The 6488-nt window shown below is 40.5% G+C and overlaps 1 pseudogene; it reads left to right on the forward strand.

Annotated features, from left to right (window-relative positions):
- The first annotated feature begins 801 nt into the window (after positions 1-801).
- On the forward strand, positions 802-1589 carry LOC102979963 (adaptin ear-binding coat-associated protein 1-like; annotated as a pseudogene).
- Positions 1590-6488: the final 4899 nt, after the last annotated feature.

Genomic DNA, 6488 nt, shown 5'->3' on the forward strand with positions numbered 1-6488 from the left:
CAAAACAGGACTGGCTTTTACTCTCTATAGGAAATTGACAAGCTGTTGCTGCAGATGAGGGATCCAGCCAAGGATCTTTCAAAACCAGGTGCACCTGGCTGCCAAGTACAAAGGTGACCTAAAACTCCAGAGGAGGGTCTGCCATATCTGAGCTACCTTGTCTTCTAGAAAGTGTGAAGATTTGATGGCATAAGCATTGAGGAAGAGTGAATACTTGTCCCCTCATTTCTCCAAGAAATACAGGGAACATTGAACCAGTAATCATATAGTTTTCAAAGTATGTTAAATCAGCTAAATTAACTGTTTAACCATAAGCCCAGCATTCCATTCCATTTGCTGACATTATGCAAAAAAAAAAAAATCAAAATTGCCATTGTTAGAAAAAAAAGCCTAGAAATACCTACCTAGTGGTAGACCAGCCACTACCTTGCCCACCCCTTTCACCCCTTCCCACTCCAGTTGTTTTGACCTTTCTACTTCAATGGGTGACTTCACAAAAATGGGATGCTAGGCCTCACCAAGATGGTGACCTTGACAGCCAGCCTCTCTGGGTGGGTAGGATTTAGCATCTCCTACAAGTCTCCAGGTGATGGTAATGTTGTTGGTCAGTGGACCATACTTGGAGAATCACTGCTCTAAATCTAACTAATAATTTATAGGAAATATGAAAGGTAGAGGAACCTATTAACACCATGAGGATGCATTAAAAAAAACAGACTCAGAGAAATTGTTCCTTCAACAAATAAATTATAAGGAAAAAGCTAGCAAAAAAGAATCTAGGGATTAAAGGAAACAATAGGCATGGAGAGCAGGGCCAAGACAGTGGCCCAAAGTACAAGCCTTGTCCTGCGCATGAAGCTGGATGTCAATGTCTATCAGATTCTGCCCCAGGCCTCCAATGGTGGCTACAGGCTGGAATTCAGGTCAGTCTGCTTAGACTGTTCACTTTAAAAGGAAAGACTGCCTATATCAACTCGAGTATAAAATATCAGGGGAACTCTTTGCTTAGGCACCAGTAGAACAATATCCTGGCTGAGGAGACAGTGACAGATTCCAGGTTCTATTTTGCAATCTAGCTCCAGGATGACACTGTACATAGTGCTTTCATTGGCATTTGCTTCATAGATCAGGGTGATGTCTTTGACTTTAATATCCCTTTGCAAAAATCACTTCAGGTGGGTAAAGCAGGTATCTGAGATACCCTAAGAATCTCAGGAAATGGCTGCTCATCCCAAGTGGAATCTGGGCTTCAAGGAAGGACAGATCATCAAGTTAAATAATGGGAACTTTATGACCAAAAGATGACATTTCCCAGGACTACAGGGATTGGAGGCCTAAGTTTACTCCCAACCTCACCTAGAAGCAAAGTCACTATTCTCCCTCCATCCTCCAAGACTGACATCAGCAATCATGTAGCCCCACCACCCATCCAAGTCTAACCATGGAAGCAGTGATGGAGATTTCCCTTTAGGGTGGGATTCTCCTGCTGCTGTCATGACACCAGCTCCAGTCATTGAGTAATGACTTGGGGAGACCTTGGCACTGCACCCAGCTCTGTTCCAAACCTGGTATTCCAGCCATCCAACTGAGTTCAAGTCTGAAATAGCACTGGCAGGACATCAAGGACATACTTGAAGAATAAAAATGCCCTTGAGAAGATAGGGAAGAAAACCCCACCTTTGAGGAAGAAAATAGAGAAAGAGGAGGAGGTGCGGAAGGTAGACCTGGTAAAAGAAACTTTTTTCTAAAGAATTACAAGAATGATGTATGGGTTTGGGGATGATTAGAATCCTTATACTAAGCCAGTGGATATTCTTGAAGACGTTGTCATAGAGGTCATCACTGAAATGAGTCAAGGAAACATCAATTGGAAGACAAGGTCAAATACAAATTGAACATATCTTTCTTTTTTTAAATATTTATTTATTTATTTAGGCTGCTCCGGGTCTTAATTGAGGCAGGTGGGATCTTCATTGCCACGTGTGGTATCTTTAGTTGTGGCCTGCGGACTCTTAGTTGCAGCATGTGGACTCTTAATTGCGGCATGCATGTGGGATCTAGTTCCCTGACCAGGGATTGAATCCGGGCCCCCTGCATTGGGAGCAGCAGAGTCTTACCCACTGGACCACCAGGGAAGTCCCAGATATCTTCTTTATTTGAAAGGATCCCAGGAAGTTTGCTGAGGTTAAAGTTTTGCTTACTATGAATGAAGAACTGAAGCTTCTTTTATAATTTTAAATTTCTGGAGCTTCATTATTTTCTGTGGCAACCATAAATAGTAACAATATTTTCTACAGTAAGGTCCTGATACCTAACCATGTAAATAAAAGATAAAGAAACACAAGATTTTCATGTCTTTGATTTTAGAGTGATATTTGAGATTTTAATTGCCTGCCTTTATAATACCATACTCAAATTACTTATTGGGTTTTAATGACCACACAAAAGTTAAAGTATCTTGCAAACCATGTAGCTCCTTCTGACTTTTGACTATCTGAGTGAAGTATTACGTGTCTTTGTGCCATCGTAGGATATACTATAACTGTTTAATATGTGAAATCTAAATGTCACCTTGGACCCTATGATAAGTGAAAATGTGTTTCATGTATTCTCATTTCTAGACAACAGTAATCTAACAGATTATTAAGGATAGTGAATTAATTTGTGTTACTCTTTCATAAGAATGTTTATCTGTCTCAAAAGATAACTTGTTTTAACATTTTCTACAGATAGGGAGTGATTTTTTTTTTTTGAGAAACTAAGTTTCACATGAATGATTCAGGGTTGGAAGGCTTTTTTTTATTTAAAAGCTTTCGGGCTTATACATACTATTTGTCAAGTTGGAGGAGAACCCATTTTCCCAGATCAGATTAAAGCTTCTAAAATAAATGCTTTCAGTAGTAGCTGGAATGGCATTGCTTAAAAAGCTGACAGCCCAATAAGCATTTGGCATAGTGTTTTATTAATATTTATTAGTACTTGTTCATTGTGGAAAAGTGTCCTTGACTAAAATCAAATATAGCTATAGAAATCACTTGCTCAACTTCCTGCCGTTCAGGATACACAGATTTTGAAATTGCATTTAAAGGGATCAATGAATGTTATTATTTGTGAAACTGAACATTTTGTGTGCTGCTTATCAACATTATCTATCAATCAGTACTTGGGAAAGTTCTACTTTCTTAACCTATTAATACCAGGAATAAAATATGAAAAATTAAACAGAAAACAAATTACCCTGGGGGCAAAAATCTTCGAGCAGTTGGAAATACCTCCCTCCCCCAGAACTAAAATTACTGGGCAATCTTTTTCTTAGCTTCCCCATTTTATGGGGAAGCTGGTTTATGCCATTCCCTTTGTTGTTGTGCAGCCAAGATTAACAAGATGGGAATAGTGGGTCATACCACACTCATGGCTGACTCTGAAGGGCTCAGCAAGCCAGGGAGAAATGACCTCTAACGTCTGTAAAATTCACCTTTCAAGTTCCTCAACTTATTTCAGAGTCATCTCATGAACCTCATGTGCCTCTTTGTAAAGTCCTATTTAGCAATTTCAGGGGACAAAAAAACCTTGCCACTTCCTTCTCCACTAAGCCAATTCTCTGAAAATGGATAGACTGGCCTCAGTGTTTATAAATCCAGAATTTTGACAGGGATAGGGATGGAGAAAGTCATCTTTTCTGGTCACTGTTCTATACTCTTCCTCACTGCATCCAGTGCTGACTGCAGCTCCATCACTCTCTTGCACGTTTACATGTCTCTTCCTATGATAAAAGGGTTGTCTGTGGCACCTCCACTATTCTGTTTGTTGAAAAGTGCAACATCTTTGGCCAGTTTGGTGTGGCTTGAATGACGTTCAAAGGGCTGTTCTAAGTTACATTCTATGGAAGTGTTTATTTTCTTATAGCTCCATCCAGTTGCTGCATTTGAAGAAAAGCTTTACTTGGTATTTGCCGCATATTTAAAGTCAAAGGGTTTAGAATTTTGAACCTAACCTGTGGAGCCGAGGTTGAAAGCACATAACTCTTGTTCAATACCCACGTTCCCTTACTGCCTGGGTATCTATCTGACCCCTTTCCATAAACATTTTTTCCAATCCTTTCAAATCTTCAGTATAAATTTGTTACATCTACCATCATTTGTAAAGTTGGAGAGTCACTGCTTTAGCTATTTGACAGACTTCCCAAAGTGAAGGGTTTGATACCCATTACCTAGAGTATCTCAAAAGCAAAGTTGCTCTCCCATCACATTCCTTTCCCACTCCCCGGCCTTTCCATATACAATGCTGGGAGGAGAGTGCGCCTTCTCAGGTGATGGGCACTATATTTGGTACATTAATGGGTAATCTGAGGCAAAAGCAAGAGGATATAATTTCTTTCCTCAACACCAATTTGGATGCTGTTATGGACTGAATGTCTGTGTCCCCCAAAATTCATATGTTGAAATCTAATCCCCAATGTGATGTATTTTTCCAAGTAAAAGCTTTGGGAGGTAATTAGGTCAGAAAGGTGGAGCCCTCATGAATGGGATTAATATCCTCATAAAAGGCCAGAGAACTAGCTTATTCTGTTTCTGCCGTGTGAGGATATGAAGAAGTCAGCTGCCTGCAACCAAAAGAGCACTCTCTCCAGAACCTGACCGTGCTGACACCCTGATCTCAGACTTCCAGCCTCCAGAACTGAGAAATCAATTTTGGTTGTTGATAAGTGACCCAGTTTATGGTATTTTGTTACAGCAGCCCAAGCTAAGACAGATGCTTACACTCTGAATGAAGGAAATCCTCATAATTAGTTTCAAAATATATTCTCTCTCCTTGACTTCCATCTTTTATCTCCTAACGACTCTGGGTCCATTTTTTTTTTTCATTGTACTCCCCCTCTGGCAAATTTATTCTTGCAGAGCCATGGCAGGACATCTTCAAATTCATGTTTTACATAGAAAACACTAAAAGGAAAATCTCTACAATCACTAGTGACTACGTACTGGGAACCTCTGCTCTCAATCTTCCTCCACGTTGTGTTCTTTGTATTCTCAGGATAACATAAGCTATATTTGAATTGCTGACACACTGAAAATGAAGTTTAAGATATATGCATATAAAGTATATGTTGTATTGGTGCACTAATGGTAATTTAGAATATGGAACTCAAAAGACAACTATTTGTAGTATATATTTTTTTCTTGAACCTTACCCGAATACACATACTATAATACAAAACATTTATAAGACAATCAGGGAAATTTGAACACGGGATATTTGATGAATTATTTTTTTTTTTAGGTGCAATAATGGTATTGTAGTTTTCTTAAGTGCTCTGTCTTTTAGGGATACTAAAATACTTTTGGATGAAATGTCTGGGATTTGCTTCAAAATAATCTGGGGGTAGAGGAGAGTGAAGAAGAGCTACACAGAGGAAACAAGATGGATCAAGAAACAATGAATATGGGCACATGGAGATTCATTACACTCTACTCTCTTCATTTGTATGTTAAAATTTCCCACAATAAAAAGTAACAAAACACAGGGTGACAGACATATATTTACTCTGACACCAGTTATTTGAGCGAGATGAGTCCAGGTCTCACCCTCAAACTCCCCAGCCTTCTGGAGGGAAATGGAGGCCAAACATCCTAGGCCACCCCCTGAGTACCTCAGCAACAGAGGCTGTCTCTCCCTGGGAGCAGCACTGCCTGTTTTCGTTGTCACATGTGGTAGAGATGAAGGAAGCCTGGATGAATGGACATGCTTCTCGATATACATAGAGAAGGAGAGGGCTACATTGAGTTTAACATCCACAGGGAGGCAGGAGAGGCTGCTCACCCTCAGATTCCATGTTCTCTAGGTGTTCTGGGCCTACACTTGACAGGGTTCAAGGTATTTAGTGCTATGAAGCTTCCCCAGTTGGGCACGTGGAGCTGTAGAGCACACATGTTCCTGGCTCACTTTCAGCTCCAAGGCTGAGTAGGGCAGAATTGGCTCTGGGGCCTTGCACATTTCCTAGGATTAGCCAGCAGAGGCTCGGGTCTCTGTATTGCACCCACTCCCGCTTCCCACTCCGCGACAGCACAGAAAATGGGAACCACGAAGGTAAATTCAAACTGGGGTGAGGTAGGAGTGCCACGAACATTTGACTCTGCCCCAGCCTTGGCCTGCTAACAGTAGGAGGAAACAATGCCTGGACGGTAGAAAACAGGATGATAACCACCCATGAAAACAAGCCAAAAACTGGGGCACTGAGGATTGCCTGTCCTTTGGAGCCCAGAATATGATTATTTGTGTCACAAGTGAATGTCTTGGGAATGTGGCTGCTTGCATTTTGTTTCCTTTTCATTTGTTCAATATCATCCTCCCCCAGTATCATTTCTTATTGAGTACCTGTGTCAAACATGCTTTCTCATTTAACCTTTCCCTGAAGATTACCTGAGGAAAAAAATACCACCTGAGGAAGGTGCTATTAGCCTCATATTATAGATACAGAAACTGAGGTT

The sequence above is a fragment of the Physeter macrocephalus genome, chromosome 12, assembly GCF_002837175.3.
Source record: "Physeter macrocephalus isolate SW-GA chromosome 12, ASM283717v5, whole genome shotgun sequence".
Classification (NCBI taxonomy): Eukaryota; Metazoa; Chordata; class Mammalia; order Artiodactyla; family Physeteridae; genus Physeter; species Physeter macrocephalus.